This window comes from Arachis ipaensis, chromosome B5 (assembly GCF_059453495.1).
Source record: "Arachis ipaensis isolate K30076 ecotype BB chromosome B5, ASM5945349v1, whole genome shotgun sequence".
NCBI lineage: Eukaryota > Viridiplantae > Streptophyta > Magnoliopsida > Fabales > Fabaceae > Arachis > Arachis ipaensis.
In genome coordinates, this window is record NC_142440.1 from 106,237,008 (window position 1) to 106,248,665 (window position 11,658).

Here is an 11,658-nt window from a genome sequence, read left to right on the forward strand (position 1 = left end):
ATAGATATGAATAAGTTAAGAAAAGATTTTGAAACTAGTTTGAGAGCATATTTTAAAAGTTATACCATTTTGAAAAGGATTTGAAAAATAAATTTGAAAAATAGTTTTAATTTAAAAATAAAATAAAATATTTGAAAAAGATTTAATTTAAAGATTAAAGACTTTTTGTAATTAGATTGGATGAAGATGAGTTGAATCAAAAAAATAAAAATTACCTCCATGCTATCAAGCTGGCATTTAAATGCCCAGAATGCTAATGATAGCATTCTGGCGTTAAACTCCAGAGTAATCCTCCCTGTGGGGCGTTAAATGCCCAGCCAGTGCTTTCTGACTGGCGTTTAACGCCAGGCTGATGTCTCCTCTTGGGCGTTTAAACGCCCATCACCCTAGCTGTTCATACCACGGGTCGAGCTATGCGAGCCGGGCTGGATGAAGACAAAAATGACCGACCTCTTATAAAGGTTGGTCGACACCAACCTCTGCCCAAAGAGCTCGGCCAAGTTACTATAAGGGCCCAAGTAAGCCCAAAACAGAAGATCACAGCCCACCTAAAGGCGGCTGGCCTAAAGATAAGGGGACCTACCCACAAAAGATAAAGATAAGATAACTAAACTTATCTCAAGGGAGGTCATCCCAGACTACTATAAATACACTGGAGCACCCAGGTATAACTCATACTCTGATTCTACACAAAAAACCTGCTTAAAGCCCGTGCTAACTTAAGCATCGGAGTCTCTTGCAGGTACCACCACCCTCCGGTGATCAAGGATCCGCAATGTCTCAAGACTCAGCAAGTCGGACACGACAGCCCCAGCCATAACAGCAGATCTCCTCCGAGATCGACCTTCAATTTCAGGTAACCCTCGAAACACTACCCTTTTTGGCGTTTAAACACCAAAAAGCTCCTTACTCCAGGGTATTCTGTTTGTTGTTTTGCATCATTCTGTCTTTGATTAAGCATTGTACAAGATCACTAACACAAAAAATTAACTTATACATAATTAGAACTAATGAAAAAAAGAAAATTAATGAAAATGAAAATAACTGGAGAAATTAATAAAGTATGAGTATTTATTGGGTTGCCTCCCAACAAGCGCTTCTTTAATGTCTTTAGCTGGAATTCACTGTACTTAACTGAGTAACAGTGTTGAGCCTCCTGGCTCTATATCTCCTTCAAGGTAATGCTTAACCCTCTGTCCATTGACAGTGAACCTGGTTTCTTTACCTTAAAGTTCTATATACCCATATGGTGATACCTTAGTAATCACAAATGGTCCTGTCCAACAGGATTTAAGTTTCCCAGGGAACAGTTTGAGCCTTGAGTTGAAGAGCAAGACCTTCTGTCCTGGTTCAAAGACTCTGGTAGCTAACTTCCTGTCATGCCATCTCTTTGCCTTTTCCTTATAGATTTTTGCATTTTCCAATGCATCTAACCAGAATTCATCCAACTCATTCAGTTGGAGCAGCCGTTTCTCCCCTGCTGCTTTGGCATCAAGGTTGAGGAATCTAGTAGCCCAATAGTCTTTGTGTTCTAGTTCCACTGGTAAATGACAGGACTTTCGATATACTAACTAATATGGTGAAGTTCCAATGTGGGTTTTAAAAGATGTTCTGTATGCCCACAGAGCATTATCAAGCTTTCTAGACTAATCCTTTCTAGAGGCACTTAGTATCCTCTCTAGGATTTGCTTTAGTTCTCTATTTAAGACTTCAGCTTGCCCATTAGTTTGGGGATGATACGGTGTTGCTATTTTATGGCAAACTCTGTATCGACTTAAGATAGAATCCAGCTGTCTGTTGCAGAAATAAGTTCCTCTATCACTAATTAGTGTCTTGGGGATACCAAACCTACTGAAAATGTTCTTTTAGAGGAACTTCATTACTACTTTAGTGTCATTAGTGGGTGTTGCTATTGCTTCAAGCCATTTAGACACGTAATCTACTGCCACAAGGATGTAGGTGTTTGAGTATGAGGGCGGGAATAATCCCATGAAATCTATCCCCCATACGTCAAACAACTCAATCTCTAGGATTCCTTGTTGAGGCATGTTGTGACCACGAGGAAGGTTACCAGCCCGCTGGCAACTATCACAGTTACGGACGAACTCTCTAGAATCTTTAAAGGGAGTAGGCCAGTAAAAGCCACTTTGGAGTACTTTAGTGGCTGTCCGCTCACCTCCAAAGTGTCCTCCATAGTCAGAGCTATGGCAGTGCCATAGAATTCTTTGTGCCTCTTCTTCAGACACACAGTGTCGGATTATTCCATTTGAGCATCTCTTAAAGAGATATGGTTCATTCCAAAGGTAGTATTTTGCATCATGCATGAGCTTTCGGGCTTACTGCCTGGAAAACTCTTTGGGAATGAACCGTACAGCCTTGTAGTTTGCAATGTCTGCAAACCAAGGTATTGTCTGGATGGCATAGAGTTGCTCATTTGGAAAAGATTCGGATATGTCAGTAGAGGGAGAAGAAGTGCCTGCTACTGGCTCAATCCAGGACAAGTGATCAGTGATAAACCCCATTTGTAGGGTTTATCTTGTGCTTAATTTAGGAGATTTTATTACCTTTTACCCACATTTATCCAAGGAAATAGAATGGTTTCATGATTGTCTCCTAATTTGTGCTTAAAGGTGAAAACATGCTTTTTAGGCCCTTGATTGCCAATTTTAATTCACCTTTGATTCCACTAGATGCCTTGATGTGTGTGTTAATGATTTCAGGTTGAAAAGGCTAGGAATGGATCAAAAGAATGGAGAGGAAAGCATGCAAAGTGGACCAATCATGGAAAATCAAGGATTAGGAGAAATTCACTCCACGCGCACGCGCAGCAGACGCGCACACATGAAACGACGAGGTCGCAAGGCGACGCGTACGTGCGCATGACGCGTACGCGTGGATGGAAATTTGTCAAGCGACACGTACGTGTGACGTGCGCGTACACGTCGATGTTCGCACGTGACCCACTTAAAGTGAATCCGTTGGGGGCGAATTCTGGGCTTTCCAGGCTCAAATCCAACTCACTTCTGATGCTATTTAACCCAAGGAATGAAGAGGAATCAACACACTTTAGACATTAGTTTAGTTTTAGTTTCAGTTTTGGAGGAAAAGTTAGTTTTAGAGAGAGAAGCTCTCACTTCTCTCTAGAATTAGGATTAGGTTAGATCTAGATTAGAATTTCTTAGATCTAGGTTAACTTCATGCTTTGATTTACTTTTCCTTTTGTAATTCTTCTTCTTCTACTTTTTCTCTCTCTAGTTTTGCATTTAATTCTTGTAATTCTCTACTTTTATATTGATGCACTTTTGTTCTTCTATTTTTCTTTCAATGCAATTTATGATTCATGTTCCTTTATTGTTGAATTGCTTAATTCATTTTACTTTCCTTTTATGCCTTCCATGTGTTTGATGAAATGCTTGGTTGGATTTTAGTATAGATTTTGTTCCTCTTGGCCTAGGTAGAGTAATTAGTGACTCTTGAGTTATCGAATGCCTTTGTTGATTGAAGATTAGAAATTGCTAGTTAATTTGAATGCCTCTAAAGCTAGTCTTTCCTTAGGAGTTGATTAGGACTTGAGGAATCAAATTGATTTATCCACTTGACTTTCCTCCATGGTTAGAGGTTAACTAGGTGGGAGCAATGGACAATTGTAGTCACAATTGAGGAGGATAACTAGGATAGGACTTCTAATTCTCATTCCTTGCCAAGAGCTTTTCAAGTTGTTATTTTATTTTCATTGCCATTTATTTTTCTTGTCTCTTAATTCAAAAACCCCCAAAACATACCTCATAACAAATAACAAGAATACTCTATTGCAATTCCTAGGGAGAACGACCCGAGGTTCTAATACTTCGGTTTATAATTTTAGGGGTTTGTACTTGTGATAAACAATCTTTTGTATGAAAGGATTATTTGTTGGTTTAGAAACTATACTTGCAACAAGAATTCATTTGTGAATTCTACCGTCAAAAATCCATTGATTAATTAGCCATTTGATTTTCTGTCCCTTTTCTGTCTCTAATTTCTATATCAAACTCTTGCAGGAGTGATAAACCACAATTTTGTGGTTTATATTGTGCATATTTTAGGGGAATTTTATCACTTTTTCCCACATTTATTCAATGAAATAGCATGGTTTTGTAATTCTCCCTTAATTTGTGCTTAAGTGTAAAAACATACTTTTTAGGCCCTTAAATTGGTGATTTTAATTCACTTTAATTCCATTCGATGCCTTGATGTGTTTGTTGAGTGATTTCAGGTTCATAAGGCAAGTATTGGATGGAAGAAGTGAAGAGAAAAGCATGCAAAGTGGAGAAATCATGAAGAAATGAGCTTTTGGAGAATTGAGGGCCACGCGCACACGTCATGTACGCGTACGAGTGCATTGGAGATTTTCAAGCCACGCGCACGCGTCACTCACGCGTACGCATGAGTAGAGGTTTTTGCCAGTGACGCACACGCGTCACCCACGCGCACGCGTGACACTCGGCACGTGACACATTTAAAGTGAAATCGCTGGGGGCGATTTCTGAGCTGCCCAGGCCCAAATCCAACTCATTTCTGAGGGTATTTCATGCAGAATTGAAGATTGAGCAAAGGGGGAGCACTTAGTTAGTCATGATGAGTCTTTAGTTAGTTTTCTAGAGAGAGAAGCTCCCTCTTCTTTCTAGAATTAGGTTAGGATTAGGTTAATTTCTCTTAGATCTAGGTCCAATTTCATGTTTTCATCTTGTTTCCTTTATGAATTCTTGCTTCTACACTTTTATTCTCTTAGTTTATGATGTTAATTTTACTTTTATGCCTCTTTTATGTTCATACACTCATGTTGGATTTGGATCTCTTTAATGCAATTTGATGTTTGATTTTCTTTTATTGTTAATTTGAGTTGTGAATTTTACTTTTCAATTGGTAGTTGGTAGATTTATTATTCTTGCACTTTTATTATGCTTTCCTTTTATGCCTTCCAAGTGTTTGTGATAAACCCCGATTTCGTGATTTATCTTATGCTTATTTTGGGGGATTTTATCACCTTTTCTCACATTTATTCAATAAAATAGCATGGTTTTGTAATTCTCCCTTGAATTGTGCTTAAATGTGAAAACATATTTTTTTAGGCGCTAAAATTGGTAATTTTAATTCACTTTAATTCCATTCAATGCCTTGATGTATTTTTTGAGTGATGTCAGGTTCATAAGGCAAGTATTGGATGGAAGAAGTGAGGAGAAAAGCATGCAAAGTGGGAGAACTCATGAAGAAATGAAGGAACCGTAAAGCTGTCAAGCCTGACCTCTTCGATCTCAAACGACCATAACTTGAGCTACAGATGTCCAAATGAGACGGTTTCAGTTGCGTTGGAAAGCTAACATCCGGAGCTTCGAAATGATATAAAATTTGTCATATGTTTCTTTGAGTAAAGGGGCGCGCACGCGCCATGTACACGTGCGTGCCGATTGAGCACGTGGTCCACTAAAGTGAAATCGCCCTCAGCAATTTCTAAAGTACTTTAGGCCCAACCCAACTCATTTCTAATGCTATTTCATGCAGAATTCAAGCTTGGGCAAGGAGGGAGCAATTGTTTGTAGCATTAGCATCATGTAGGTTAGTTTCTAAAGAGAGAAGCTCCCTCTTCTCTCTAGAATTAGGTTAGGATTAGGTTAATATCTCATAGATCCATGTTTAATTCCTTGCTTTCATCTTGTTTCTTCTACAATTTCTTGTTTCTATTACTCTATTCTTCTTAGTTCTCATGTTAATTTTATCTTTAATGCTCTTTTATGTTCATGGATGTTCATGTTGAATTTGATTTTCTTTTAATGAAATTAATGTTTGATGTTCTTTTTTTTATTGTTGATTTGAGTTGAGATCTTACTTTCCTTGCTATTGGTAGTTGGTAGATTTTACTATTTTTTGTCATTTATCATGCTTTCCTTTTATGCCTTCCAAGTGTTTGACAAAATGCTTGGAAGGATGTTAGAGTATATTTTGAGCATTCTTGGCTTGGAAAGAGTAATTAGGTGATCTTGAGTCATGAAAACCCAACTCATGTTGGTGACCTAGAGTTGTTAGCTAATATTGTTTCCATTGATGCTAATATTTTGCTAATTTAATTAGTAAGTTGATTAGGACTTTTGGATTGAGATTAGCTAGTCTTATTAGACTTTCTCTCATGGAAGATAATATGATACCTTCTTCCAATATTGGAGATGACGTAATGAGATAAATTCTTGTTTATATTTGTGACATGATTAATTAGTCTTGTTTGACATTCTCCCTATGTGAAGATGACATGATACCTTCTTTCGTTTGTTGGAGTTGACTAAATAAGATGAATTAATCAATGTATGACTAGGATAGAAAGCCTATAATCTCAATTCTTGCCATGAATGTCTCTCTCTTTATTACTTGCTTTCTCTTATTTACTTGCTTGATTTACTCCTCTTGTCATTTAAATTCTTGCCCCTTTATATTTTATTGTCCCTATATAAATCAAAACCCCCTTGTCCCCTCATAGCCAATAATCATACACTTCATTGCAATTTCTCGTGAGACAACCCAGAGTTTAAATACTTCGGTTAATTTTCATTTGGGGTTTGTTAATTGTGACAACCTAAATTTTTAATTTGATGTGAGAGTTGTTTGTTGGTTTGGGGCTATACTTGCAATGTAAATATTTTGTGAAATTCCTTACCCACAACAATTTTTGTATCAAATTAATGGCGCCGTTGCTGGGGAGTTGCAATGGTGTTATGTTATTGGTTATTGTATATATGTGAATATTGTGAATAGCTTGATTTTTGGATTGCTTGTTAGTTTTTTCTAGTTTTAGGACTTTGTTTCATTATTTCTTGTTAGCTTTTGTTTCTTATTTTCACTTTTCACTATGAATTCTCACTTTGGCTATGAGTGTGATTACAACTTTGTTGTAGGAAATGGGAACTTCAATGAAGATGTGCATCAAGGATGGGATAACCAAAGGTGGGAGGAGCCATATGCATATGATCAATCCTCTTGGCAACAACCTCCACCAATGCACTATGAAGAAGAGCCATTCTATGATGCATACCAATCCAATGGTTATGGTGAATCCCCTTGTGACTTCCAAGAACCACCACCATACACCTATGAGCCATATCCTCAACATAGTCATCAACCATACTCACAAGCCACCTTTCACCAACCATCTTCATATGACCCTAATCCATATCCATCCTACCAACAACCATATGAACCACATATAGGGCCACCACCATTCCAACATCAACATTTTCAAGAACCACCCCCTCCATATTATTACCAAGATGAATACTACTTACCACCACAACTCTACCAAGAAGAACCACCTTCCAACTATAATACCTTCCCCCCAAACAATGAACCCTCTCTTCCACCATCACCTCCCAATGAAGCCTCTATATTAGAATTAAGGGATCTTAAATCTCATATCTTAAGGCAACACGAGGAGGATGAAAAGAATTTTGAGGAGTTAAGAGCAAAAATAGCTATCATGGTAGATTCTATTGGCAACATAGTCTCATCCCGCCTAAGCCTATGCGATCAAGGCACATCCATTGTGGAATGTGGAGAAGCAACCAAGGAGCTTAGTGAGGGAGTGAACTTGAAGCTCCAAGGTGAAGAAGAGGAGTTAAAGCAAGAAAGGCAACAAGAGGACGAGGTAGAGATTATTGAAAAAGAGGAAGAAGTGGTTGAAGACTTAGGAGATGCAGAGCCTCCATGGGAACATAAAGTTGAAGAAAACCCCTCCAAAATGATTGAAATTGATGCTAGGGAGGAAAGTGAACACCTTCCAAAGTATATTCCATATGAAGTCTTGGGTGGGATAGAACAAGAATTGAGTTTCCTTGGTGACGACGATCAAGTATCAAGTCTTAGTGGTGAAGAATCCTTTGAACATGAAGAACCTTCCCCATTTGGATTTGAAAGCAATGTGGAGGTAAATCTCTCTCGTCCTCCCATTTATAATTTGAGTAAAGGAAAAGGTTTAGATAAAATTATTGAACAAAGGATTGAAATTAAGAGATCTTGTGGAGAGGTGGAGGTCTTTAGAAAAAGGAGGATGGGAATTGAATACGCCTTGTCAAGACCCTTGGAATCACCTCTGCCTAGGTTGCCACCTACACCTTCATTTGAGTGGGTGAAACTCATTTCTATTATCTTTATTATCCCACTTGAATATGGTTTACTTGAAACGGATGGTCAACTTAGGATGCTTTGTGGGATGAAGCGTAAAAGAAAGATGTTTCGTGGTTGGCATTGCAAATCAAGGCTCATTATGGTTGATGCATCAAACATGAGATATAAAGGTTGGAGTAGTGCTCACCTGGATGGGTCTAGAAGGATTGTTGGTTACTTTATAGAGAATTCACCTTGTTCACCACCCGGATGGGCTAATAATGAGAGTCAACTTCAAGACGGGTGTGAAAACAAAGTGTAGGATCCCAGATTGCACAAGAAAGATCAACTTTGGGAGCCTATGGTTTGTGAAGAACTCCATCAAAGCTTGGAGTTATTAACTTTGAATGATGAAGCACAATGGAAGTCCAAGCATTGGTGGATGTTCAAGGATGGATTCAAGCACAAGCCACCTTGATGAAGAGCTCCCCATAAGTCCAACTTAAGGACAATAAACAAAAGTGCTAGGTGGGAGACACCCCACCATGGTAACATCTTTTCATTTTCCCTTTTGTACATATTGGTAAAATAGGTTTAATCTCATGTTTTGATTGATTTGTTAAGTTTGTTTGGTAGTCTAGTAGGTTAAATAAGGTTTTATGATATTTTGGTAGTTGTTTGGAGGTTTGAAATGCTTGGTTCGGTGCAAAAACATAGAAAAATTTTGAAAAAATAGAGCACCACCCACGCGCACGCGTGCTTTACGCATACACGTGAATCAAGCCATTTCGACCATCCACACGCACGCGTCATGTACGCGTACGCGTGGATTGAGTTTTTCCACCCCCTCCATATATTCACCCAAGAGTTGTGCCTGAAGTGTGCCAACTTTGTGCCCCAGGGCACGCGAACGCGTACCTTGCACATCCGCGTCGACTCTCTGCTTTGCCATGCACGCGTACGCGTCGCTTCCATTTCATCAATCCATGCTTACGCACACATGACGTGCACGCGTGGATTGCCCTGTTTCACTCACCTTCTTTTCTTCTCCTCTTTCCATTTCTTTTCTCTTTTCTTCTTTTCTTTCCACCCTTCAAACATCATCCAACACTACCAAGCATCATATAACACCATTTTTTTTTAGTTAGTTTGTTTGTTTAATTTTTGTTTTCCATTATAAGTGTTGGATTACTAATCTTGTTTTCTGTTTACTGCTGCTGCTTATTGATAGGATGTTAGTTTAACATCATTGATGTTAATTGTCATTGTTGGATTCTTTGTTGAGGTTATAGTTGGTTACTTGGTTCGGCACTTTTCATGTTTAATGCTTTTGAATACCAAGTACATGTTACATTGCCTTCATGCTTCTTAACTCTTTTGAATTGCATGTGTTTGGCCACCATGCATTCATCATCTATTGTTAGGCAATTGTACATTATCATTGCATTTTTTTTAGGTCATGCTTGTTTATAGTTTACCCTTATTCACATCACTTATTTCATGCATTGAGAGTGTGGGTGTGAAATTGGATCGAAGGCTTACCTAGTGACATATTTTTGAGCTTTTCAAGCTTTGTGGACTATACTTGCTATGTGATTGATCTTAACTCTTATATTCCTTTTTCTAAGTTCCATAGCATCCATGTGTTTCACCTCTATGTCACTTAGGTGTTGCAACAACTTCAATAGGTGTCATTGATTGTGGTGTAAGTTTCATATACCATTATGTTCATTAAGTGCACTTACACATCAATCAATGCCCATTCATTATCCAATTTCATAATTACTTGACTTTTGGCTTGAATGCTTTTATACTTATTCACTACTTGTTTGGTTGCCCTAACCTACAAGTCTTTTTAAGTATCTCAAGCACACTAGAATGAGTGAAGTGTATGCTTTCTTTTGTGTAAATGTGACATAACTTTTTATACTAGCATGTGTGTGTGTGTTCTAAACCGCGCGCAATTTTAGAATCCACACACCTATTTTTCATCAATATCACACTAATTCACTCGCTCAATTTTAGTGATTCACCTCATTCCAACAATTCACGCTTCCTTGCTTTTGTATTTTCTCATCTTACGGTGTTTATTTTGTTTTTCATGATCGATGCACCATAAGCCAAAATGGAAGCGAAAGGAAGAACATGCAGCAACTGGTTGACCTACCAGCTGAAAGTGGCAACTCGGAGAGTCGCCGTACCCCCTTCGCTCATCTTTGGATGCACCGAGGACGGTGCAAACTTTTAAGTGTGGAGAGGTCATTCGACCACTCGGCGTTTTTGGGTAACAAATTTCTAATCCAACACTTTTGCATTTCATTTTAGGATTCTTAGTTGCACTTTCTTATTTTGCATATGTATATAATAAGCTTAGTCAAAATCATGATAGTTTCCAAGAATTTTATCTATAGGGCACCCCAATTGAAAAAAAAATGTAAAAAAAAAAATTTTTTAGAACTTACTTGAATTATATACTTTGTGGAACATGATTTTTGAGCTAAGAATACAAGCATGTGAGATTTGAGCCTAATTGTGTGGTTACATCATATATAACCACTTACTTTCATTCTTGTGTGCATTATTCTCTTCCTATGATTGTAATCTTTGATTTATTTAATTCTATATGTCCATTATTTTGTGTATACATGCATTTATATGATTGAGACCATTGTTCAAATAGCTCACTTACCCAAATAGCCTACCTTTTATCTTCCATTGTTAGCCAATCTTGAGCCTATGCTTAACCCATTTGTTCTTAATTGTAGCACATTACAAGCCTAGGTGAAAAACAATAAATATCCTTAATTTGGATCTTTGATTAGCTTAGGCTAGTGAGAGTGTTTATCATTTGGTTTTGGGAGAGTTGGGAACATTGGGTAGAGATAAAGTGTGTTTTTGTATTTGTGTTGAGAATCTTGGGAATTGGGTACTGATGAGGGGATAATTTATACGCTTTTTGGCATTGTTTTTAGGTAGTTTTTAATATGTTTTAGTCACTTTTTATTATATCTTTATTAGTTTTTAAATAAAAATCATATTTCTGGACTTTACTATGAGTTTGTGTGTTTTCTGTGATTTCAGATAATTTTCTAACTGAAATTGAGGGAACTGAGCAAAAATCTGATTCAGGCTGAAAAAGGACTACAGATGCTGTTGGATTCTGACCTCTCTGCACTCGAAATGGATTTTCTAGAGCTATAAGAGTCCAAATGGCGCACTCTCAAATTCGTTGGAAAGTAGATATCCAGGGCTTTCCAGCAATATATAATAGTCCATACTTTGCTCAAGGATAAATGATGTAAACTGGCGTTTAACACCAGTTCCATGTTGCACCTCATGACATTTTTAGATCTGAACTTTGTACTCTTTGACGGCATGACTCTCTAAACTCCATTATTGGGGGTGAGGAGCTCTGCTGTGTCTCGATAAATTAATGCAATTATTTTTGTTTTCTATTCAATCACGCTTGTTTATATCTAAGATGTTGGTGCACGAATTGTGAATCACACTTTTCACAACGCGTACCACTAA